Raw genomic sequence first — 27015 nt, 5'->3', positions numbered from 1 at the left:
TTGCACTGCTGAAAAATGCATAAGGATTAGTATGGGGTTGAGTTGAGATAAACACAAAAAGTGGACCAATATTCCTGGAAGAATCAACTTGAGATTATATCTGAATTATTATACCTAAAAAGGCTTGAGTTATTTAAGTCCCTTATTAAGACTGATGATACAACAATATTCATGAGGAACAAAAATGTTATCTATAGATAATATGAGATATTTGGTAAAGAGAAGTAAGAAATTAAATATTTATATCAAGAGAGGATATAGTGTCCTGCTTTATTCTTAACAGGATTTAGGATGGTATTATAAGTTGGTTTTGATGCAGGATAAAAATATGTGAGGAAAAAAATTAAAACAGATAAAATAATGCTAGGGATAAAATTAGTACCTACTAGAAATTAGGTAAGACTATGGCTAAGGGAATCTAGGATGATTGGACTTCTTCCTCAGCCCACAGTACTGCTTTTTTTGTTACTCCTAGGGGAGCTATCTGCAAGGAACAATGACAAACAGTCTTTGAGACCTAAATGCTAATATAGAGAGCTGTGATAAATGGGGCTGGAACCACAGTCTAGGTTAGAAGCCTGAGAGACCTCTACTACTCACTCGCAATTTAAGCCCAGATAGTAGATTTTAGGTTGATCAGATTGGATGCCTTCCAGGGAAAAACAGTCAGAGAGAGAATAGGGAGTAAGACTTTGGTCAATTTAACATTTTGAGATAAGATAAAAAGGAGAAGAATGTATTAGAAAGAAGGATGACTGGGCTTCTCCTGTGGAAGGGCCTTTCAGTTTGAAAGGAAAAGAGAGAAACATACACAAATTTTCATCAAATGGCTATCGCACAGAACCAAGGAATCTCTCCAATGAGATCATCATATCCTCTTCTTGGGGACTAGATTTTTTTGTCTCCCAGAATGCCCTTTCTGCAGTAATTATACAGATATTCCAGATATTGACCTTGTTATAATTCAGGTCCCAGCTTAAAATATATCTACAGTGACAACACAATTAAAAGTAGCCAGCTCTTCAAGCTCTCACCTTGCTTTACTTTTAACTGAGCACTTATTACTGAATATTTTCTTTCACATATTTTTATTATTAACGGACTCCATACCAAAACTACCCATCTAGAACGTAAGGTCTATGACAACAAGGACTTCATCTGTATTATTTATGTATGTGTTTACATATATATATATATATATATATATGTTATAAGTGAACACAATAGGTACTCAATAAAGATTTAGCAAATAAATACATTCATGAAAATGTGTTTTAGTAGTCACTAAACAAAACACATGAAAATGTGTTTTAGTAGGCCAAAAAAGGTGGTGGAAAAAGAGATGCTTCTTGAGAACTTAATATTGACAATAGCCGACATTTATCAAGAGTGTTAATCTTCAGAACAAAACCATAAACTAAACACTGAAGAGAAAAATGCAGTGGCAACCTGATCAAATCTACTCTAGATCTAAATAAAAGATATGGGTTCCATACCTAGACTGATCTCAGAGCAGCTATGTTTCACTACCATGTATGCCATTAGATTATGTTTACATGCCAAATATGTGCAACAGATTTAGTTCTGAAATTCCTTGTATTCCACACACACAAATGCAAATAAATCTATTGCATGATCCAATAGAATCATAAGTTAAAAATAAATGAGTTGCCATAAAAAACCTTGCTATTTGGAGTGGTGAGACTGAAGGAAAATATGTACCATGGTCTCCTTAATGGAGAAACTTCATAAAGGATGAAGAAAAACACACCATGAATTACACCATGAATAATATTACTAAATGCAAGCATGAACTTCCAGCATTTATAATACAAATCAGTGTAAGCTGATAGCATTGATTCAAGTTTTTGTTTAGTGAAAGCACTTCTATAGAGAAAATATAAAGCTTTTAATAGCCTTGTTTAAACAATTGGTAAAATTTAAGCTATGTAGATGAATGAAAATGATTCATATCATGCAAGCAATCATTCCTCAGTATTATTTCTGACACCTACATTGATGATCAATATTGGCTGGTAGAAGTTATGATGTATATATTTTATGATGAGTACCAGACCATAGATATTTGGTGTTACTTTTTTTTTTTTTTTGAGATGGAGTTTCATTCTTGTTGCCCAGGCTGGAGTGCAATGGCGCGATCTCGGCTCACTGCAACCTCCGCCTCCGGGTTCAAGCGATTCTCCTGCCTCAGCCTCCTGAGTAGCTGGGATTACACACATGCACCACGACACCTGGCTAATTTTTGTATTTTTAGTAGAGACGGGGTTTCACCATCTTGGCCAGGCTGGTCTCAAACTCCTGACCTCAGATGATTGACCCTCCTCAGCCTCCCAAAATGTTGGGATTACAGGTGTGAGTCACTGCGCCTGGCTTAGTGTTAATTTTTAAGAATGTATTTATGGGTTTGAAAGCATGCATAATTTTGGTAACTTCTCAGAAGTTGATATGCTTAATCAGAATATATACCTGAACATGCACTATTATACTTCTGCAGAGACATACAAATGGAAATATATACAACCAATGTCAAGACTTTCCTTTGAAAATAACTCCGGTTTTATCCAATACATGAAAAGAAGTCTGATTAATGGCCAACACTTTATCCAATCTAGAACCCTATATCAATAGAAAATAAATCAATAGAAAATAAAAAGTAAAATACCCATAAAATATTTGACATTAATCTATGCTTTAAAATGGCTCTAAAATGTACTCCTAGTCAACTAAATAATTGTTAGGCTCTAGTTCAAGGTCAGTTAAATGGCAAAGCATATATTCTGTAATAGTTTATTTGAAATCACTCTTTCCTACCATCCTTGGTTGTACTATGAGCCTCAATGACATCATGTGGTGAGCAGTACTTTTATCCTTTTTTTCACAGACTAGTAAACTAAGCCTCAGAGACCTCATATAAATTGCAAAAGAGACATATCCAGAAAGTAGAGACCCAGGAATACTGGATCTGGATCTGGGATTGTAACCACTGAAATATTTGGCCTTACTTTTGTCAGTTTTTCTCAGCTAAATAAAACTAATACATGTTTAAGCACAGTACATAGTTGGCTTCAGGTTCATATCCTAGTAACAGAATGAAAATACAACAATTCTAGCATTTTTAAATGAATATTCTTTATATTAAAATCACTTTAAGAAAACATATAGCTTAAAAAGTATCACTTAGTATTAAATAAAATGTATATAAAGGCTATTTCTCCACATAAAAGATCATCAACGACTTATAGAATAATAAAAAATATGTGAAGTGTTATTTCTTCAAACACTGGTTGACAAATGCATGCTCTGTGAGAAGCACTTGGCTGATCAAACAAACACACCAACTATTATCTCTAGAGTCAGTAGTCAATTCTTCATGTAACAGCCCACTCTGTTTATATAGAAATTGTAATTTTCACAGTTTTTTTCTCACTTTAACTAAACCCATGTAATATTATTTTTAAAACCTTTCTCATATTGGGTCACATTTCATCCAAATGTCTGATGGCCTCCCTTAGAACCACAGCTGTAAAATCTAATCTCCTTTTCACCTGACATCATTTAAAACATTTACAGAGAGTCACCATCATCTCTTACACTTTTAAATCTTACTTTCTCCAAACAAGTCATACCTAATCCTCTCAAACCTTCAAATTCCCACTGGGCACGGTGGCTCACGCTTGTAATCCCAGCATTTTGGGATGCCGTGGCAAGTGGATCATTTGAGGTCAGGAGTTCAAGAGCAGTCTGGCCAACATGATGAAACCCCATCTCCACTAAAAATTCAAAAATTAGCTGGGCATGGTACTGCATGCCTGTAGTCCCAGCTACTCAGGGGACTGAGGCATGAGAATTGCTTGAACCCAGGTGGCGGAGGTTGCAGTGAGCCAAGATTGTGCCACTGCACTCCAGCCTGGGAAACAGAGTGAGCCTCTGTCAAAAAAAAAAAAAAAAAAAAACAAAAACAAAACACAAAAACCTTCAAATTCCCAAATTATGATGTCTGTTCTGGGCAGTTATCCTTGGGTTTATAAATGTTCTTCTTCAACTGTGGACTGAGCTAACAGTTTTGGGCATGTTCTTCTATATACACTGCTGACCTATTTTACAGCTTGTTCAATGTGCCTGTATTGTCATCTACATTCTAAGCGCATGTTAGTCATCACACTGGTGACACCTTCTCAACATGAACCTATGACTCTTTGGACAACATAAAATGTCTCTGCTATATTCACAATTTTTCTAGCTCTTAACTAATATCATGGATTTTTTTTTAATATTCTGGATGGCTTTAGAATTGAGAAAATAATCTTTAAAACCCCACCAAAGATTTTGAGGAAATAAAGACCTTTATTTTTCTTGGAGATTAGCAATAAAATAATAGGCAAATAATTCAGTACCCGAGGTGGAGTGGTAGTAGGGGAAGGTTAAAATCTCCTTTTCTTATTTTAAATAAAATCTTATCTGTAGGCAAAAGAAAAGGAACCAGTGCTGTGGGGTGAAGAGAATGAAAGTGGAAGTGAAAATGAACTTCATAATTAGAACAAGAACCTAGAGGATATTGACCTATCATTTCACTCTCCCTATGTTACTTGCCTTAAACTTTGGTTAAAATAAAGTTCTCAGTGCAGAAAAATTTGCATATGGATTTGATTTTTTTTAAATCCCATAAAAGTGAAACAAAATATTAATTTTTAAATAACTTATAATAATTTCTTAGATTAATAATGTGTGTTTCACTTTCAGCTGATAAAAAAAAAAAACCTCCTAACTATATGCTCTGAAAGTACACCTAAAAACAACTAATGTCCATTGGGTTCACAATCAGAGATATATTGTAGAATGTCACATAAATTCAAGCAGGAAAAAAAGGTTTTAATTTACCAGGATTACTTAAACTGACTAAAGAAACTGTGAAAGAGTATTCTCAGATATATTCAAAAAAGCAATTACATTTCACTGTGTCTTGAAATCATTTCAAATTTATCGTATTTTAAGTGCCATTAAATGTTCTTTTTGATTGGAAGAGCCCTATAAATGACAGGCAGTTTTGTGCTGTGCAAATTAGCAGTTTCCCCTAATTCTTTTCACAAGACTGTCAATTTTTAGTTATTATCTCATCCAAGTTCACATAATGGAGACTCTTGAAATTATGAACCATATGCCTCATGGTGCAGTTCACAATTTAAATTTTATCAATGATGCCTTTAATTTTTTAAAAATTTGACCAGTATTGTGTATTTTGTACCTGTTTAATTTACCCTAGTTACCCCTGAAACATATTTATTTTTTATATTTTAATCTATGTTTCCGCATATGAAGAATACAAGTTTTCTTTGAACCCCAAGGTCCCATCCTAGACTAATGTGTACGTGTATTTGTGCTTCTATGTGTGTATTCACCATTCCTACTTGGGTAATCACCTATGTGCAACTCCCTGCTTCCTGGCTGTTATTGTTTGAGACAAGTGGACTTGGCTGAAAGCAAGCATATTCCCTTTTTAGAAAACTTCTTTTTTTTCAGAAGAAAATTTTGTATTAGTGCTTCATTTCTTAGCCTTCATGAGGACACAAGTGATGCAGTTCCATATACCTTTCTTTAGTTCAATTAAATAAGACATTTCTTAACAGTTATGAGCTAAACTTAATCTTCCTGGGCACCACTGGATTTCTTTGTTTTTTTTCTCTGTAATTTCAGGTAGTAAAAGGAAAACACCAGTTGTAAATGCCACAATATAGTTTCCAACAATTGGAAGAAATATGAAAATACAAAAACAAAAATACCCATTGTGATGCTTGGTAAGTGGTCACTAGCAGAGAAGGCAAAGATAAAGAAACTAACAAGACATTCCAAGAAAAGGAAGTCACTCCCATCACACATATACAAACCACCGTAAGGGTCATTAGTACTAGTGGGGGAAATAAAAAGAAAAGGAACTCAGCTTTCATTTAAAATGTACAGTACCTCCTATATAAATTTAAATTTATATACCTCTTAAATCATGACTTATATTGTATGTATTAATAAAGAAACATCTTCAGTCACCGCACTTTCAAATGTATATTAGAACATGCTAAAATGGTGTTTTAATGGATAAAAATGACATTAAGCAAACAGAAACAGTATACAGACTGTCAGAAACATATCATCACATATATAGTAGCTTTACAGAGAAAAATTTATAAACCCAGCAGTGGATTGTCAACATGCCAATAACTTCCTCCAGTCACTTTGGGGCACACAAATTAGAGGAACTAATTAAATATTTGATTAAATTAATTAAATATATGATTAAAAAAATTATCCACTTCCTTGGTATAATAAAAATAAGTTTTAAATAAAAAATCCTATTTCATTTCATCCTGAAAATACAATTGAAATAAATTTGGCATTTACCTCATGTGATTAAAAATCCACTGGACACTTTAGAAGTGCAGGCAGCTCATGATACAGCTTTCTGATGGCACTCATCAATTCCTACAAATAACAAGAGGGTGAAAGAGAATATTCAGAGCAATATATGTCTTTGTAAAATGATGGTGATTAGCTATGAAATTTTTATTATCACTCTACTGCCTTTTTAAAAATACCTGACTATATATTGCTGTTATAATAGCTTTTGTTAAATGTGCAATATAGCAATGAAAATTATGTCTGTCTGGGACTTCCAAGGTACTAAAATAGACCCCAGATTATGACATACTGCAAAACATCAAACCACACAATAGCATGTTATTTTACTGAGAAAGGCTGTTGGATTATAAAAACCAAATAATTTGTAAATGAAATGTTTTCTTATGTGCATTACCACATGAAATCATTTTTCTAGTCATGATGCTAAGTTACAAGAAGTAGAGGGTTTAGCTTTTACCATTGGCTACTCTAACCAAATTTTAGCAAATATCCTCACTTTATATCTCATAGATTTCCCAGGGAAGAGCCATAAAATGTAGGAAATGATGGTTATCCATCTGATAAGTTAATATGCAATATGGTAGGTTTAAACTTATCAAATGAATGGCTATCATGTCCTACATTTTATGAATCTTCCTCAGGGAGACATAGAAAATAAAATAGATATGCTTGCTAAAATAACAAGATACTATATAGTATATACAGTATAAAATTATATAGCAACTCAAACTCTTACAGTTTCAATTATCTGGGGAAGAAACTTTCCAAAAAAGCATTATTTTCTCCCATCTACTTGATAAAAGAGAAATAAAATGATAAGCAAGATAGATGAGTATTTTGTTGCTGCATATTGTCACTTTCCCATGTTTCCCATACACAAATATGTAGGGTGATAACTGTATAGCATCCCTTTTCTACATGCCCATTACTCCAAGCCTCACACATGTTAAATTCAGGCACAAATCTCAGTGAATCAGCACCATGGACGTCTGCTCGACCTTTCCCCTCTGCACATCCCTGACCCTTCCTATAAATCTCTCACTCTTTAGGTGACAAAAAAAGTCAGTATAGAATAAAAAGGGATGGTAGAAAGATGGTGCTCCTCTAATGATAATAGCAAAGACCTAAATAAACCTAAATAAATAAAGACCTAAATAAATAAAGACCTAAATAAACCTAAATGCTCATCAATGGCAGATTGGATAAACAAAATGTGGCACATATCAACACAAAATGCTATGCAGCCATAAAAAAGAAAAAGATTATGACCTTTTTAGCAACATGGACAGAGCTGGAGGCCATTATCTTAAGCAAAAAAAAAAAAAAAAAAATACAGGAACAGAAAACCACATACCACATGTTCTCACTTAAAAGTGGAAGCTAAACAACGAGAATACAGACACTGGGGTCTATTTGAGAGTGGAGGGTGGGAGGAGGGAAAGAATCAAAAAATTACGTATCACGTACTACGCCTATTCATCAGTACAAGAAGCCCATGTGACACGCATTTCCCTATATAACAAACCTGAACGTGTACCCCAGATGAGAAGCCAGGCCCAGATGTAATCTTAGATCATGTGATTTATTAGATTCTTCTCACCAAAATGATTTAGAGAAACAGCAGAAAGATATCAGTAATAGAATAAATATTGTTCAGGCCAGGTGTGGTGGCTCATGTCTGTAATCCCAGCACTTTGGGAGGCCGAGGTGGGTGGATCACCTGAGGTCAGGAGTTTGAGACCAGCCTGGCCAACACAGAGAAACCTCGTCTCTACTAAAAATAAAAACATTAGTGAGTTGTGGTGGAACGTGCCTGTAATTCCAGCTACTTGGGAGGCTGAGGTAGAAGAATCGCTTGAACCCGGGAGGCGCAAGTTGCAGTGAGCCAAGATCACGCCACTACACTCCACCCTGGGAAACAGAGTGAGACTCTGTCTCAATCATCATCATCATCATCATCATCATCATCATCATCATCATCATCATAAATATTGTTCAGAGGATAAAAGAAAAATATGAAAAATCAGTATCATAAGAATTGGTAGATGTAGCTCAACTGAGCTGGGACAAGACTGAGAACAAAAACATAAGAAGCAATATCCTCAATACTTTAATCGACACAATTCAAGGTAAGTGATAATGTTTATAAACAGAAGACAAAAAGTAGGAATTTGATGAACATGTGTTTTCAAGCAGTTAACAGACAAAAGATAACCCCAAACCATGTGTAAAAGAAAAAATAAAAAAAATCCATCCGTTTGCTTAGTATGATCAATAAAATCTAGTCAGTAAACCTAATTAAAAAAAAATACAGATCCAGTCTCATAGTCTTCATGATATAATGGTGAAGAGAGAAAACAATGTTAAAGAGAGGTGAACATGCTGTAACAGTAACTATAGAGGATTAATATTTTTAAACTACAAACAGGCATGAATTACTCCTCATTCAAACAAACGTGACTCTAACTTCAAGGCTAGGAATATGTAAATGCAATTTATAAAATAATAACTGTGGCTCTGCTGACTTCTTATACAATACATGTAATAATCTTTAAGGATAAACAATACTTTAAATTGATTCAAACTGGAGTAAGCATATCATTTAGGTTTATAGTGATATTCTAGGAATAATTTGAAAAGGAAGGAAACAATCTCCCTAGAACTTTCAGTGCTACTTGAAGTTTTAGAAGGAAAAATATCAACCTACATTTGAATGTTTCTAGGTAGAAATAGTCTGTTGTTATTAATTGTGTCTCTACAAGTGTTTCAGATAAAAGATTTGAAATAAAAAGGTACACATTTTTTACCATTTTCTCTTTTTCCACCACATTTTATAGTGATTCTCACACTTTATTTCAAGGTGGGGAAAAAGGCAGAATACTTTTCCAGAGAAAATATATACTATATGACATCTTCTCTCAAAAGGAAATGAATCCTCTAATTTATTTAAATATTTATGATTATTGATACTTTATATACAGTAGTCTAGAGCATTAACACATGGCACAACACAGGCTTTAACACATGATGCAGAACTCATCATGGTCAAAAGGTCTGGCTGTTAAATTTCTTGGATGATTGCATAAGGCTAATAACACAGCATCACTAAAGGATCATCCAAGAGATCGGCAGCCTCTCACTTGAAGCTCCATTAATATTTTGGAGAGTGTAGAATGTGACCTGCAGAAATGGTCTACACTACATTGGGGAAAGACGGTCTCTCATACATCCAGTAGACCAAATATTTTGAATTGTTATATGTAATCTGCATCTTCTGTCATATTATATTTTTTCTTTTCAGTTACAGAAGGAAGAAGAGAAATAACACGCCTACTGTGTACCTAGATATGATACCTAGTGCTTTAAAAACATTATTTAATTTATTCCTCAAGAAATAAATTATGTGAGAAAGGCGGTATTATCCCACTTCACAAATATATAACTGAGGCTTAGAAAGTGATGCATTTACTTTCTCACGATTACAGATATTTCCATTATTTATCACTGCCTTTAAAGTTTCAAAAATGAATGGCTTTGGACATGGAAGTAGTGGGAGCAAACGTTAAATTGAATGCAATGGTACCTAATAAAACTTGAAACCTGTAATCATTGCAGTTGATCAAAGTTGGATGATTTAGTGTCTTATTTTCAATATTTCGTGATTGTTAAATAAAAGTCAAGTTCTAAATAAAAGCTTGCTCTTTCTTTTATTTGTTGTTTTGGCTTTTTGAAAGGATGGTTATTAAAATGCAATATAATCTGTTTCCCTAATTCATATTAACTTTTAAACAAACAAAAGTTTATAAAATTAATATTAAGTTTTAAATATAAAAAAGTTTATAAAAATATAACATTTTGCGGTGGCTCACACCTGTAATCCCAGTACTTTGGGAGGCTGAGACGAGCAGATCACCTGAGGTCAGGAGTTTGAGACCAGCCTGGACAACATGGTGAAACCCTGTCTCTACTAAACATACAAAAATTAGCCAGGTGTGGTGGCAGGCACATGTAATCCCAGCTACTCAGGAGGCTGAGGCAGGATAATTGCTTGAACCTGGGAGGCAGAGGTTGCAGTGAGCCAAGATCATGCCACTGCACTCCAGCCTGGGTAACAGAGCAAGACTCCATCTCAAAAAAAAAGAAAAAAAAATGTGTGTGTGTGTGTGTGTGTATATATATATATACATATATATATACACACACACACAGATATATATGTATATATACATTTAAAAATAACATTTTAAATAAGGCATTTTACATGAAATCTAGCTGTTTCAATTAATAATATGATATTCCTAACAAAATGACATAATAGAAATGACATTTCCTTGGAAGTTATATTTATTTAATATTACTTTTCCATTAGAATAGAAAAACTGAAACATGCCATTAATTCAATTTTAATTACAATAAAATAGCTTTATAAATTCTTAATTTTAATAGCATAAAATAGTTATGCTAATATTAAAAATTAAGTTATATGATGCCAAATTTTAAGACAGCAAATTAGCTATACCATTCGCTGGAGCAATAAAGAGAAGACAGGAACACAGGAAAAATATATTCAATGAATAATTTGACTCATTCACTGAACTTCTTAATATTAAAAACAAACATTTTTCCAACTTAAAAAAAAGCACAATGACAGTACTACTTGATTGACTCTCTCTATAGATGCCACCTGAAACATGTTGTCATAAACCATACCAAAAGAGAATCTTATATTTTTACTACACGAAATTCTAAATCCTATTTTAGTATAAACGCATACAGCCTGCTCTTCAATAAATAAATCCAGTAATAAAATAATAAAAGAAGGCATTTTGACTCTTCTTTTTTCAGTTGCCTGCTTTTAAAACATTTGTTGTTGGTGGTGGTGTTGGTGGTGGTGGTGGCTCTAAGATTTACGAGGATTTCACTCTGGATTGCTTTGGTGGCTTACATTTCCTTTTGTTCTTGCCTTTTTCAGAGAGGTACATAATTGGATATTGGCATTTTATTTGCTTTAATCTTTTGAAAACCCAAGAGTGAAAGCCATACATCCTTGTCTTTTTATTAGGCTAATCAAGTTAAAAATTGTCATTGTCTTTAAACTTTTAAAAGTTGAAATTCTACTATGGCTACACATTTTCTTAAGTGGATGGCATATTTTGTTTGGTCTTAAAACATATGTTTATAAACTCAATCTCTTTAAATTACACACAAACAAACACATACACAAAACTATTGTGTCTTGTATAACATTAGCAAAATAATAGCGATAATTAACGGTTACTGAATGCTTTCCATATGCCAGGCACTGTTCTAAGTACATTTATTTGCATGCCTAATTCTCACAACAGTCCAAATATATTATTTTACCCCAATTGAAAGTTAAAAAGTTGTGTCACAGAGGGATTAACTAACCAGGCAAGTAAAGAGCTAACATTTAAACTAAGGTGGTTTGACTTCAGAGTGTGAGCTACTAAGAATTGCTACACTATCTCTGATTAAAAGATACCAATAATGGCATTCGGATAACAATTGTGCAGACATGCTCCTTAACCAAAAAATATCAAATCATTAAAAATGCGATAGAGTGGCAGAAATAGTTGAGTGAGAAACAACAGAGCTGAAGCTATCTGAAGGCATGGGCTATTCCTGCTTACTTTATCTCATATTCACAATATTGGTAGAGCACCTAAGACAAAGCAAGCCAGTATCCAAGAAATATTTGTTGCGTGACTGATGGATAAAGAAAGAGGCTTATATGAGTACCGGTATTTCTGCACATCTTGGATGAAAGTGCAAACTTCACATACTAGTCCAGATTCAGCACATATCTTCAGTGGATTCACACTCTCACCTTCAACTATACTAATGCTCTCACATAATCCCTTGAGCCCTGGCCACCTGTGTTCCATTTACAACTGCCCATATTCATATTCATTAAAGCCTTTTATGCTACAGTCATTTAATAAACTGCTCTAATGAAAAAATCCATTGTAATTTCATTTAATATAGGTAATTTTAACACAGGTTTTTGACAGAAAATATCATAATTCAGGATAGTAATTCTAATGGTAGGAAGATCAGGTAGTAACACCATAAACCAGAAATCCAAACCAAGAAACCAATACCCTGGGATGTCCTGAGTTCCTCCTTCTCTCTCACCTGCCCAGAAGCATCCCGAATCCATCTACATGTTATCATTATTACTGCCACCCCCACTCCAAGCTGTTACTTCTCTCCTGGATTATTCTGATGGTCTCCTAACTAGTCTTTCTTCTTGAGCTCCTGCCCTTTCAATCTATTCTCTACCTTCCAACCAAAATTATCTTAAAATATCAATTGGATCATGTCTTTCCACAAATGACTTCCTGTTGTGCTTTGAATAGTAAAAAAAAAAAAAAACACAAAACTTTATTTTTTTAATGTTTAGTCTAAAAGGCCTGGCCTGACCTGTCACAGTCAACCTTTCCAGCCCCACCTTCTGGCCTGCTCTCCCTCTCTCACCAGGCTCCATCTGTGCTGAAAGTTTCATTCTATTTCAAAGCCCTTACATGGGCTGTTGGCACTGTTAGAGCAATCCTCTTTCCATTCCTTGCTTAGTCATTTCCTTCTTTCTTCAGGTATCAGCTTAAATGCCACTTCCAAATGAATACTTCTTTCTAAATGGGAGTGCTTTTTGATATTCTGTTTGGCTTCCTGAAGTTTTCATCCCTGTCAATTTTTCATAATGGAGAGGTTTCGAGCACAAGATTTATATCCAGACTTACTGAGTTTAAATCTTGAGCGCATCGCTTGCTAGACTGCATGATGTTAGGAAAGCTGTAATCCTTGTTATGCTCTAGTTTCCTTATCTAGAAAATCAGATACAATATCATTTACCTAAAGGGATGGTTGTGAGGACTGAGTTAATACAACTAAGCACTCAGAACAGGGCTTTGCACATCAAATACTCAATAAATGGAACTGTCATTACTAAGTGAAATTATATTTATTTGAGTAATCTTTTGATTATATTTTGCTTTCCTGATAAACATGCAAACTTAAGATGAGCTGGAGCTCTGGCTATATTGTCACCCAACCACAAACTTGGTGCCTCAACAGTACTTTACTTAGAAAAATTCATTACATATTTATTTAATTAATCAGGTAAATAAATGTGTGAATCTATAAATACATAGAATAAATAATTTTAAAATAAAATATTACAGATCAGCGATTTTGGGGATGGTGGATCTTTGATATGCACAAAATCATACAATATGTGGCAGTCGGCTTTGGAAGTTTCCCTAGATCTAAAGAAAATTTTGATACTGTGTTCACTCAGCTGTTTCTCAACTCAAAGATATTTGAGAAATGACTGTAAAACACCTAGAGAAATTCTTGGCGGGTCATCTCATCTTCTTTCATTACTGGCAAATTTGGTTGTTAGTGAGTACAAAAACTTTGATGACTTTCAGAAAAAAAATTCTAATATAATATTTCTAAGTTTTAAAGAAATCTTTTCACCATTATCAAAGCTACAATACAGTTCCTTGGGGCCAGACTTTATTCCAAGAAAATCTCAAAACTCAGCTTCCCACATGACTTATCTTCTAATCTTCTAACTTTGGTTCTGATTTCTTAGTATTGCTGTTTTGTAGATGTCATCTTACGATGCATAATCCATAAGGATGTCTTGCTGATGCTTTTCAGAAAACTATTGCTATCCCAATCCTCAAAACGGAAAGTGTAAGATTCCAGATACCTAGAGTTCCTAGCCCTTAAAAAATAGAAATAGCACTTTTTTGAGGTAGGACTGGCATACGAAAAGCTGTACATATTTAATGTATACAACTTCATGAGTTTGAAGATAACTTTACACTTGTGAAACAACCATCACTTCGCATATACAAATAATAATAATAAAGAGGGTTTATAATTTTTAATACTTCTATTTAAATGTAGATATGGAGATAAAAACATGAAAAGAAAGTGTTATACTAAAGCCTAATGAGTTGCTTTGTCCTGCTTTTTCAAGAATATTAATTTGGTCCTTTATAAACATTTTTATTTATGTATTCATTTATATTAATTGATAAAAATTACATATAGTTATCAAGTACAACATGTTTCAAAATATGTATACACTGTGGAATGGCTAATGTATAATAGTATAATTACTATATACATTTCATTTCTTCACATACTTACCATTTTTTTTTGTGGTGAAAGCATTTAAAATCTATTCCCTTAGCAATTTCCAGATATAATTATTGGATTATATCTGGAATTATATTCTAGGTGACTGTGTTATTGACTATGGTCATCACATTGTACATTCAAACTCTGCAACTAATTTCTCCTACCTAACTGAAATCTAGTGTACCTTGACCAATATCTCCTCAACCCTGCCCTGCACCCACCACACCTGCTCTCTACTTCTGAGTTCTATTTTTTTAGATTTCACATATAAGTGAGATCATGATATATTGGTATTTCTGTGCCTGGCTTATTTCACTTAACACGATGTCCCTCAGGCTCATCAATGTTGTTGCATATGACAGAATTTCCTTCTTTTAAGAGACTGGGTAGTATTCTGTTGTGTATATTTATATTTTCTTTATTCATTCATCTGATGAGAAACAATTAAGTTGATTCCATATCTTGGCCATTGTGAATAATACTGCAATAAACATGAGATGCAGGCATCTCTTCAACATACTGATTTTATTTCCTTGGGATATATACCCAGTAGTGGGATAGCTGCATCATATGGTAGTTCTATTTTTAATTTTTTGATAAACCATCATACTGTATTCCATAATGGCTGTGCTAATTTATATTTCCAACTACAGTATACAGGGATTACCTTTCTCCACAACCTCTTCAACACTTGTTATCTGTCATCTTTTTTTATCATAACTATTTTAACAGGTGTGAGGTGTTAGCTCATTGTGGCTTTAATTTGCTTTTATTTGATAATTAGTGATTGCGAGCATTTTTTCTATAACTGTTCACTATTTATATACCTTATTTTGAGAAATGTCTGCTCAGATCCTTTGCCCATTTTTAAATCAGGTTATTTGTTGTCCTGCTATTGAGTTTTGTGAATTCTTTATGCATTTTTGACATTAACCCCTTGTCAGATATGTGGCTTGTAAATATTACTCTGTTCATTGTTTCCTTGGCTCTGTGGAAGGTTTTCAGTTTTATATAACACCATTAGTTTATTTTCCCTATTGTTACTTATACTTTAGGGATTATATCTTAAAAATCATTGCCCAGATTAGTGTCATGGAACTTTTCCATGTCTTCTTCAAGTAGTTTTGAAGTTTCACGTCTTATATGAAAGTCTTTAATGCAATTTAAGTTGATTTTTGTATATAGTGTTAGATAAGGGTCTAAATTCATTCTTGCATGCAGTTAGTTCCCTGGAAACTAACTGCATGCAACTTAGTTCCAGTTAGTACCCTGGACTAACTTAGTTCCAGTTAGTACCCTGGACTAACTTAGTTCCAGTTAGTACCCTGGAAAAATTCATGTATCACAAACCCTGCTATGCCAGATGCACTAGAATGTCTTTTCCTGAAAAAGTTAATTGGAGGTTGGTAACCAGAAGGTTCTAAAGGGCAGCTCTTTTTAACTTCTTCCTCTGAGAAGGGGCAATGGTAGCAAAAATCCAACCCCATACTGTGGTGTCCTCATAGAAGCCATTACAACTGGCAGTGCAAAGTTTCTTATCAAGCTGCTCCCACTGTGGCTTTAGATCTTTTATAGAATGCAGACAAGCAGGGATGTGGAAAATGAAACAAACAAACAAACAAAAAAGAAGTAGTAAGGAAAAAGGGATATGGGAGTGGGTGAAATGTCTCCAAGAAGAAAAGGGACATCTGGCTCCTGTAACTGATGACCCACACTTAGAGGGTTAAAGCTACACTGGCTAAATCAATTCCTGGACTAGTCTCATATCTCTGCAGATGTACCATATTATACTCAGAGTATTTTCCCAAACTGTGTGCCTTTACCTATAATCCTAAAATAGTTCAGCCTAAGTACTATTACTGAGTACTAAGTACTAGTTTGGAGAATTTTGAAAGAAAAATCTACAGCAGAGAATAGGAAGTAGAATACAGACTAGAGAGAAACAGGCTCTCTTAAGTGAAAGCTTATGATTCAATCAACCAACTATAAAATAATTTTAGTCTAAATGGAACCATAAAATATTCTCAAATCATATTTGAACACATCAAGAAGCAGAGATTCAGAGAGGTAGAGCAAGCTGAAATGGCAGCAGAACTTTGGCTTCCAGATCCTACATAGTGAGTGTTTTCTGACTTGTTTCACCCTTAGAGTTGCCAATGCTTGGGCATAGCAGTGAGATTTCTATTCAGTGCTTTCCTGGAATTGCTGATTCTTGATCCTATATGCTGCCCTTTATAAAAAATGGATCTGTAAACTTATATCAGTCTCTTTCAATGACACTGTTCGGTCACTTGAACACTGGAGCATTACTGAAGCCCTGAAAAGGATTTGGCAGGTGGAAAAAAGCTCATGGAACCTAACTATTAACACAGTGGTCTTTCCGGAACCTGTTCCGCATTCACTGGACTGTGCCTGACTTGCATATCTGTGGCCTTGTCAAATATTTGCTTTAAATTTCACTTCTTGCAAAATAATCTGTTAATGAAAGGGTCATAACCAAAGTCTTGATTCATTTTTGTACAGGTTATGTTTTAGACCTTCTACATGGTTTTTATTAACACAGGATATTGCTTTGGAATCTTGAGGAGGTTTTAATTTACTTTCCTAAGACTTTTTTATATCATTTTTCATTTTGCCAGATACTTTTATAAGACAATTTCACGATTATAGATGTAATTCTGTAGTTACAAGTCTATATATTGTGTTTGCAGCAATATGATTTGAAATTGATGTAAAATTATGGCAATTTTGGTCATTCTAAATGTATTGTCATATATTTAAAATAATTTGCAAGGGGTTAGTGAACTACATTAATTATGGATATTGATATGCTTTTAGATTATTTTGAATATATTTAATAAAAGGAATTTATGCAGAGTTAAATAATAGGAAGAATTTCATATTAAAACATAATTATAAAAAGTTGGTTCTCTCTATGGCAGATACTTTTTTATTATTTTTAAAACACAGGAATTGAAAAGAAATTCAAATTTTAACCAAAGCCACAATGAGATGTCTTTGAATGAAGGATAAGAAAACCCATATTCTCTGATTGTAAGTATTCCCACTTTCCCTGTCCTTAAGTAATGATTTTAAGTATTCCCACTTTCCCTGTCCTGAGATATAATAGAAAGAACCTCACAGCTAAACATACTATAGCCTATTTTTGGTATTTTTTGCTTGTATTTATATGTTTTTTTAATGTACTCATATCTTTGCCCAGTACTTGTGCTTCATTTTAAATCAATGTGCTCATACCCTATTGTATTGCTATTATTGATTCTAAACGTTGAAACAAATTTCACAAGTCGTTTAACCTTTCTCTTGGTTCCAGACAATCACCACTAAGCAAGATAGATGAGCCGAACACATTTTTTAGTTAAGTTTTGCACCACCGTTTTCCTGTGAACTCCATACCAATATCTACATGGGTCCATCTTTGACAAAACCTGTCTGGTTTTGCACTGTGTTTCTTTCATGGGACGATCATAGTATTTTTCACAATTTGGCACAAATATCACTCTTACATCAAGCCTTCTAAGTTTTCCTACCCCAAGCAATAGGACTGTTTATGCCACCGAGCAATTAGATACATGCCTCTATTATTACATTTATCTTATTTCATAGCAATTATTTTGTATACAATATTTACCTGTTAATCAAAACCATAGCTTAATATGGTTCTCTCCTAGATGCCCATCTTAGAGCCAGGGTTAAATATTTGTTTTCTGAATGAAATGTTTGCTTATATTTTATTTATACAACCATGATAAAAAATCTAACATGAAATGCAATCAAGCTTTATCATGAAAGTTGGTCATTCACTCATTCAGCAGCTGCTATGTGGCAAGCATGTCTAGCTCTTCCTTAGTGTTGTAGAGACAGCATAGGAGAAACTGTGTGCCTAGCACATAGTAGATGCTCATTAGATATTAATGTATTTCCTTTTCTCTCTTTCCCGCATTGTAGCCATGTCTCACATGGAGTCAAATAACAGACTTGTTATTAAGTACTCTTACTCTTTAAGTATATGAGGATTTATTAAGCTTTTGGTTTCCTGCTTTTATAAATCAAAACTTTTTTTGTGAAATTCAAAAATTCAAAAATTTCAAAAGCAATATTTTTTGCAAAAAATGTAAAAGTTTACATTTTAAAACACATTTTGTGCCCAGTAATTTTATTTCCATTGTATGCATCAATAAATTAAAAATATTTTCAGTTTAGACCAGGTTTTAAAATGTTTATCTTTTTTTTTTTTTTTTTTTGAGATGGAGTCTCGCTCTGTCGCTCCGGCTGGAGTGCAGTGGTGCAATCTCGACTCACTGCAAGCTCCGCCTCCCAGGTTCACGCCATTCTCCTGCCTCAGCCTCCAGAGTAGCTGGAACTACAGGCGCCCGCCACCACGCCTGGCTAATTTTTTGTGTTTTTTAGTAGAGACGGGGGTTTCACCGTGTTAGCCAGGATGGTCTCGATCTCCTGACCTCGTGATCTGCCTGCCTCAGCCTCCCAAAGTGCTGGGATTACAGGCGTGAGCCACCACACCCAGACTTTTTTTTTTTTTCTTTTTTTAGACGGAGTCTACTCTGTCACTGTCACCCAGGCTGCTGATCTGAGCTCACTGCAACCTCTGCCTCCCAGGTTCAAGTGATTCTCTGCAACCTCCACCTCCCAGGTTCAAGTGATTCTCCTGCCTCAGCCTCCCAAGTAGCTGGGACCACAAGCACACACCACCATACCAGGCTAAATTTTGTATTTTTAGTAGAGACAGGGTTTCACCATCTTGGCCAGGCTGGTCTTTAACTTCTGACCTCAAGTGATCTGTCCACCTCAGCCTCCCAAAGTGCTGGGATTAAAGGCATGAGACACTGCACCTGGACATTTTTTTCTTTTTTAATCCTTTATTTTAGGTTCAGAGGTACATGTGCATGTTTGTTATACAGGTAAATTGCATGTTGCATGGGTTTGATGTACAGATTATTTCATCACCCAGGGAATATGCATAATACGTGATAGGTAATTTTTTGATCCTCTTCCTCCTCTCAACCTCCACCCTCAAGTAGGCCCCAGTGTCTGTTGTTCCCCTCTTTGTGTCCATGTATTCTTGTTTAGCTTCCACTTATAACTGAGAACATGTGGTATCTGGTTTCCTGTTCCTGTATTAGTTTGCTTAGGATAATGGCTTCTAGCTCTGTCCATGTTGCTGCAAAGAAAATGTTCTCATTCTTTTTTATGATTCCATAGTATTCCATGCTGTATATGTACCACATTTTGTTTATCCAATCTGCCATTGATGAGCATTTAGGTTTATTACATGTCTTTGCTATTGTGAATAGAGGAGCACCATCTTTCTACCATCTCTTTTCCTACTCTGACCTTTTCCACCTGAAGAATTAGAGATTTATAGTCAAAGCATAGTGCTTAGTAAACAGTAGTTGACAGCTGTATTTATTAGTTTACACTGTAACAAAAAATAGATGTACTTTGCAAGGTGATCTTTAGTTGTCATTAAATTTCTGCTTTTATAATAATAACATTTCATACAATTACTCATAGAAAAAGATGTGTTTCTGGTTTTCCATTTGAGGCTTTTATTTGAATCTATTATACTCATATATCTTTGGAATCATATGATGTCATGTCTCTCTCATAATTGATCTTCACATGGGCCAGTCATTATTTTTGTTTTAGTCATTTTGGAGTGGAGAATAACTCCTTTATCTTTGAAGTTCTCCCTAAAACTCCTTACAGTAAAATTGTCATTTTCTACTTGTCATATATTCAAAGTCAGAGATCCTAAAAATAATCTACAGATATGGAAAAAGTTCATCCACATATTTATTTGTATATCTTGTGTGTGTGCAGGTATGTGAGTCTAGACATACGTATTTCCTCACCATCCCTCAAATTCTATTATGACTACTCACTTGCACCATTATTGGTGAGGTTTGTACTAAAAGTCATAACTACAGTCCAGACTATATGAAGACGAGTAGTGTGTGGCTGCATAATTTTTTTTATATATAACATATATGATGTGTGTGTGTGTGTGTGTGTGTGTGTGTGGACAAGTGAGAGAGAGAATCAATAACCAAACATTCTAGCAGTATACATTGGATAGTTTTAAAACAGCTTTATTTTCTTTCTTTCTGCCCAGATATGGGGCAGAAATTGGGGAAATTAACCTGGCCGTAAGGTCTTGTAATTGGATATCACACATAAATATCCTCAAGCCTTACATCTTCTTTATATAACTGATGAAGACATTCTACATACAATGTAAGTCTTTGTGCTAAGTGTAATATAATGCAAATGCTTGACCAGATGATTTTGTAAGGGCAATATTCATTTTTCAAAATTAAACAACTGATATTTCATATGCCCAAAGGCTCTGGTACTGTACATATTATTGATTAAAGTGACATTTTAAAGTTACTATAGTGCAAAATAGTTTGTTAAAATAGAAAACTAATTTTTATGGCTTTTAATAGCTCAAAATTAGCCAGAACACTAACAGAGTAAATGTTTGACTGAAGCACCAGGTGGAAAATTTGTATCAATATTCAAAGGCCCTCAAGTAAGATTTCATTTCATAGAGTACAATCTTGGAACTGTTTTCAAACTACATAGATATATAAATGGCAAGCAGAACACCTGCATTAATCCTGGACTATGCTTTTATTTATTTTATTTAGTTTTTGGTAATGAATAGTCAATTTCTACACCTAGTCCTATATTTTACCACTTTCTAGAGACAGTGACAAGCCTCTAAATGCAGGTTTACATCCATCAGACACCTTTGTCTGATAAATTGAGCTTATTGGAATATCCATTTCAGCTCTTGTTTCCCTGGCTTAAATTACACCAGAATAGATTGTAATAATTTCTGGTGATAGGAGTATTTAAACACCCATGGCCCACTGAAGATCCAATTTTGAAACGGTGGAATTTATGTTGAATATAAGAAAAAGATGCCTTTAAAAGATCTTTCATTTCAAATTCTGGTCACACCTGTAGTAGGTATTCAACTTAAAGGGGATGAGTGGTTATACTACTTTTACGGTACTTTTCAAGACAGTTACATCATTGACCATATTCAGACAGAGGAGATGGTAAAAATGCACCTGGACAAATAAAATTTGATTAAAATAAACATTATAACCCAGAAACAAACTATGTGTGGAAGTCAGTAAATTACACAGAATAGAAAACACTAATTTATTCATACCCAGACAACACGTCATCTCCTATTTATGTATGAGCACAGCATTTACATAGGTAAGAAATATGAATGATATTGCAGTAGAGAGGGAGGCATTCTTGATATTCTTGAATATAGTTATCCCATTTATAGCTTCACTTTAAGCTAATGATTTAAGCCTAAGTGTAGGATTTCATTTTCAGTATAGCTGAGATTGACTTCATGTTAATTTTCAGTGTCATATTTAAGTTTCAACTAAACAGTCATGCCAAGTGAAATTCCTTGGTCATTCTTAAAATGTCAAAGGCAGAAATTATGAGAAACAGAGGCTTACCATAAATACTATGCCAGAAGCTGTCCTATAATATGTCTTCTGAAGAAAGAGAGAGAGAGACTATTGGTCATAAGAGTCAGCAGTCCTCACTACTCATTTGAGTCAACATATGTAGGTCATTTGTCCTCTTTCTCTCTCAGATCTGTCTTACACCACAGTGTGCTTGCTCCATCTATCATATTAATCTCTGCAAGCTCTATGCACATGGATACTTAAAAAAATCAATGCATGCTCAAGCTCAATAACAGTATGAAAAAGTTCTGACAATTATGGTGATTTTTTTTGTTTATTTTTATTCAGCTGTTTTAATGGAAATGTACAACAATTCAATATTTTGATGCCAATTTTATTTTCTTTCTTATTTCCTGAAACACGGCTATACAGTAACATAGTTTCATTATAATAGGATATAATGATTATACCCAAATCACAGTTGAAAAGCTTCCAAGTTATGAGCAAAGACTCTGTGAATGGGAAAGAGGAGAAATGTGTCAGCTGCATAAAACAGAGAAAAAAAGTAAACAGTTTGAAACCTTCCAAAAAGTTTAGTTAACTTTGAAAAAGCTCTAAAAATTTCACACCGAAATCTCATCCCTTCAAACACTTGTATGCGCACTCCCCTATTTACACATATGATACAAATGGAAACTTCACATACAGAGTTGCTGCAGGCTACAGTAAACACTGTAAGGCAGAAATACATTACCTCTGGCAGGGTATATCACAATGACCCCATTAAACTCCTTTAAGGATTCTCTTTATGATCTCAGTTCATTAGTCCCTTAAATAGCATTTGTCATGACAAAAGAGAACACTTAGAAGGAAAGCCTTAAAGCCTTCTCAAAGGCTCACTGAGCCAAGAACAAGCTCAGAAGTTATCAAAACAATGCTTCACAAGTTTGGAATAAATTAGCTTGCTTGGGCACAAACTGTGTCTGTGTTTTTTCAGTGACTAAACATAATCTACTTGCCTCAGGCTTTTTCTAAACCTAAAATCTCATGCTGTCAACGTTATCTGTAACCACACTCCTTTAAATGGAGGAATGTCACTACTTCAGGTGACATGGTTCCTGCTAAGGGAAATTGCCCGAGGAAGAATGCAGGTGTATCTGCCATTCAAAAGCCTAAAAGCTGTGTTCCTCATTTAAAAATAAACTCGTTTAAACAACAAGAACTAATTATTACATTAATTTATTGTCAACACAACTAAGCGCAGGCAGGCAGATATAATAACCTATGTGTAAACTACTAAGCAAGCTGAATAAAAAGGAATCTCTACTGTAAGTCACTTTCATGGTACTAACACAGGTACTCACTAAAGCCATATTTCAGATTCCATTTTGTAGTTTCATTATTACTATACAGATATCTGTGCACATAACATCCTATAATATGTCATCTGTCTGTCTTTTTCCCCTTAGCTAATTTTGATTTATTAACGTGTTGAGGGGATGTACTGCATGGCAGCCCCCCGATCCTCATCTGCTGCTGTTCATGATCTTGCAAAATCCGTTTCCCTTGATCCTGAGTGAGCATGTGATTTATATCTAACTGATAGAATATGGTAAAGACGGCAGGATGTCATCACTTCCATGATTCTGTAAGACTGTCTTGTAATACAGTTGCTCTAGTCTGCTCTAGTCCTTTTCATCCAGATGAAGTAAGTGGCCCTATTAGGGAAGTTCACATGTCAAGGAACTCCAGGTAAAGTGTTTAGGAAATGTGGGCAGCTGTTAGGAGCTGAGGAGAATCAACAGAAACTTATGACCACTCCTAGCTACAGCCAACAAGAAATCAGGACCTTCTGTCCCACAACTGCAAAATAATGAATCTGACAAATAGCCGACTAATCTTGGAAGTGGATCTTCCCCATTTTAGCCTCCAGGTAAAAAACAAACAACCACATTAACAAGTGGGCAAAGGATATGAACAGACAGTTCTCAAAAGAAGATATACATGCAGCTAACAAACATGAAAAAAAAAAACTCAACATCATTAATCATTAGAGAAATGCGAATCAAAACCACAATGAGATACCATCTCACACCAGTCAGAATGGCTATTATCAAAAAGTTAAAAACAACAGATGCTGGTAAGGTTGTGGAGAAAAAGGAACACTTTTACACTGTTAGTGGGGTGTAAATTAGTTTAACTCTTGTGGAAGACAGTGTGGCAATTCTTCAAAGACTTAGAGGTAGAAATATCATCTGACCCAGCAATCCCATTACTGGGTATATACCCAAGGGAATATAAATCATTCTATTATAAAGATACATGCATGTGTATGTTCACTACATACACTGCATACACTGCATATTCACAATAGCAAAGACATAAAGTCAACCTAAATGACCATCAATGATAGACTGGATAAAAAAATGTGGTACATATATACCATGAAATACTATGCAACCATGAAAATGAATGAGATCACATCCTTTGCAGGAATCCATATATGGAATTGGAAGCCATTATCCTCAGCAAACTAATGCAGAAACAGAAAACCAAACACCGCATGTTCTCACTTATAAGTGGGAGCTGAATGATGAGAACACATGGACACATGAGAGGGAACAACACACAATACAACCTGTCGGAGGGTGCGGGGTGGGAGGACGGAGAGCATTAGGAAGAATAGCTAATGGATGCTGGGCTTAATACCTAGGTGACGAGATGATCTGCACAGCAAACCACCATGGCACACATTACCTATGTAACAAACTTGTACATCTGCACATGTACCCCTGAAGTTAAAAGAAAAGTTGGAAATGAAACAAAAACAAACAAACAAAAAAAGACATAGCCCAGCCCACACTCTGATTACAGCCTTGGGTGACCTATGAGCAAAAGACACAGCTAAGATGTACCCAGATTCCTGACCCATAAAAATTGTGAGATAAAAATGCATATTGTTTCCAGCTGCTAAACTTGTGGCAATTTCTTCTGTAGTAAAAGAAAACTAATACAATGTATATAAGATAAGATAGTATCATTTATGACTATCAGTTACCTACTTCCATTTCTCTGGGTAAGGCCATCTTCATTTCTTAGTAGGAAAATTTGTTGTAGTCATTTTCTAGAAAACTCTACTTTCCATTCATGAATAGTTTCTAGAATAGTTTTCAAAGTTGGTTCTAGGGGAGACCCTTATCAAAACAATAAAACACATGATTTGTCTTTGGAATTTCTATCTTTTACTTATTCTCTTCTTTCTATCGTCTTCTATTCCCACTTAATCAGGTGAATTCCCCAGTCCTTTAATCTATTGTTTCTTCTCCTCTCCTCCTGACAATGAATCTTTCAGATCCCTCACAATCCTTCTCATTCTAACAATTCACTCTTAAGATTAATAGACCAAAATAGCTTAATTCCATTTGCATTTGTACAGAGACTTACACAAACACACTGCAATCCCATGGTTATTAAGTGGACCATTATTATAAATAAAAGTTGAAGAGAAATTTCAGTATATAGAACAGGTAAAGCAAGGTTGATGGTAGATGGTGTTGTAGATGGAGATGGAGAATGTGGGTAGGGGTTGATAGAAAACCCAGTACAATTCCGGCTCAACATCTGCTACACTCTTTAACACATGCAATGGCAGCCCAGCAGCATCAATGGGCAACCGTAAGATTTTGGTTAAGACAGTTTGAAAATCACTGCTTTAAACCAAAAGAATTATTCTCTGATGGGGATATATCTCAATAGTTCTCAAAAGAGATTGGTTTACAGTCTTAATGGAATCATGCCATTTTGCCAAAGTTTAAACTGCATGATGTCAATTTATCCTCAAATTCTTAACATCCTCAAATCACATATAAACCTACTGTACCAATTTCACAAACTTTATTTTCCTGCTAGCTCACCCTTGGGTAAAGTTGACTGGTTGAAACAAAACTATTCACAGAATGTAGACTTTTTCATTTTTCCCACAACACAGTGAATGCACTTGGGGGCATCACTGACCCTTACTGTATTGGATCAAAAATTGACTTTTTCCTCCTTGTAGCCTCTTATCTTCCATGTGCAAGCAAAACCTTATATCATAATCACTGGTAGAATGTTTTGTTCAACTTCTCTATTGCATCCTTAAGAAACTGAGAAAAAAAAATTGCCTCTTAAAAAAAAGCAGTACATCTACATATTAAAAAATTTAAAAGAATATCCATCATAGTAGTGATCTCGAGAATCTTGGATAACTTGTATTTAACATTTATATAAGGTATGTGCATATTATTTTATTAAAATAATTCATATCTCCATGTAGACTTTTAGCAAAAAGATTTTAAAAGCTTGTGTACTAATAGGAATGCATCTGGCTACTAGCAACAATAGCTACAATTGAATTAATTCCTACTATATGCCAAAGCATAGCTAAAAACTAAATAAATGTAGCAATTTCTGAAGAAAACATATAATGAAGTTATTAACTCCATATAACAATTAGTAAACAAGCTAGGATGGGTGAGGAATCCTCAAAGCAGAGACAGCTAGTAAGCTCTGGAGATGAAATCTAATCTCATCCCTCATTATCTCCAATGCTTGTGTTCTGAATCACTCTGTCACTGGTTTGATTCTAGGATGGAATGAGGTTGCAAAGAAAATAAAATGGATAATTATTTATGGTAATTGGTATTTGCACTATGATATTCTCATATCAATTCCTAGGTACTCTCTTGCCTTTAAGATAATCCCAAACTTTACAAAGTGGCAATTTCGGCCGGGCATGGTGGCTCACACCTGTAATCCTAGCACTTTAGGAGGTTGAGGTCGGCGGATCACCTGAGGTCACGCGCTTGAGACCAGCTTGGCCAGCATGGTGAAACCCCGTCTCTACTAAAAATACAAATATTAGCCAAGTGTGGCGGTGTGCATCTGT

At 34.6% G+C, this 27015-nt stretch overlaps 1 long non-coding RNA gene across 2 annotated transcripts in view; it reads right to left on the bottom strand.

The window, feature by feature from the left end:
- LOC134807676 (uncharacterized) overlaps positions 1 to 27015 on the bottom strand; it is an 841508-nt gene that overhangs the window by 292191 nt on the left and 522302 nt on the right. For both annotated transcript variants that reach the window (XR_010148738.1, XR_010148739.1), the window contains exon 3: positions 6412 to 6492. This is a non-coding gene — a long non-coding RNA (uncharacterized LOC134807676). The remainder of the gene's footprint in view (positions 1 to 6411; positions 6493 to 27015) is intronic.

The sequence above is a fragment of the Pan troglodytes genome, chromosome 11 (assembly GCF_028858775.2).
Source record: "Pan troglodytes isolate AG18354 chromosome 11, NHGRI_mPanTro3-v2.0_pri, whole genome shotgun sequence".
Classification (NCBI taxonomy): domain Eukaryota; kingdom Metazoa; phylum Chordata; class Mammalia; order Primates; family Hominidae; genus Pan; species Pan troglodytes.
Note: the sequence above shows the minus strand (reverse complement) of the source record. Positions and strands in the feature narration are given on the sequence as shown.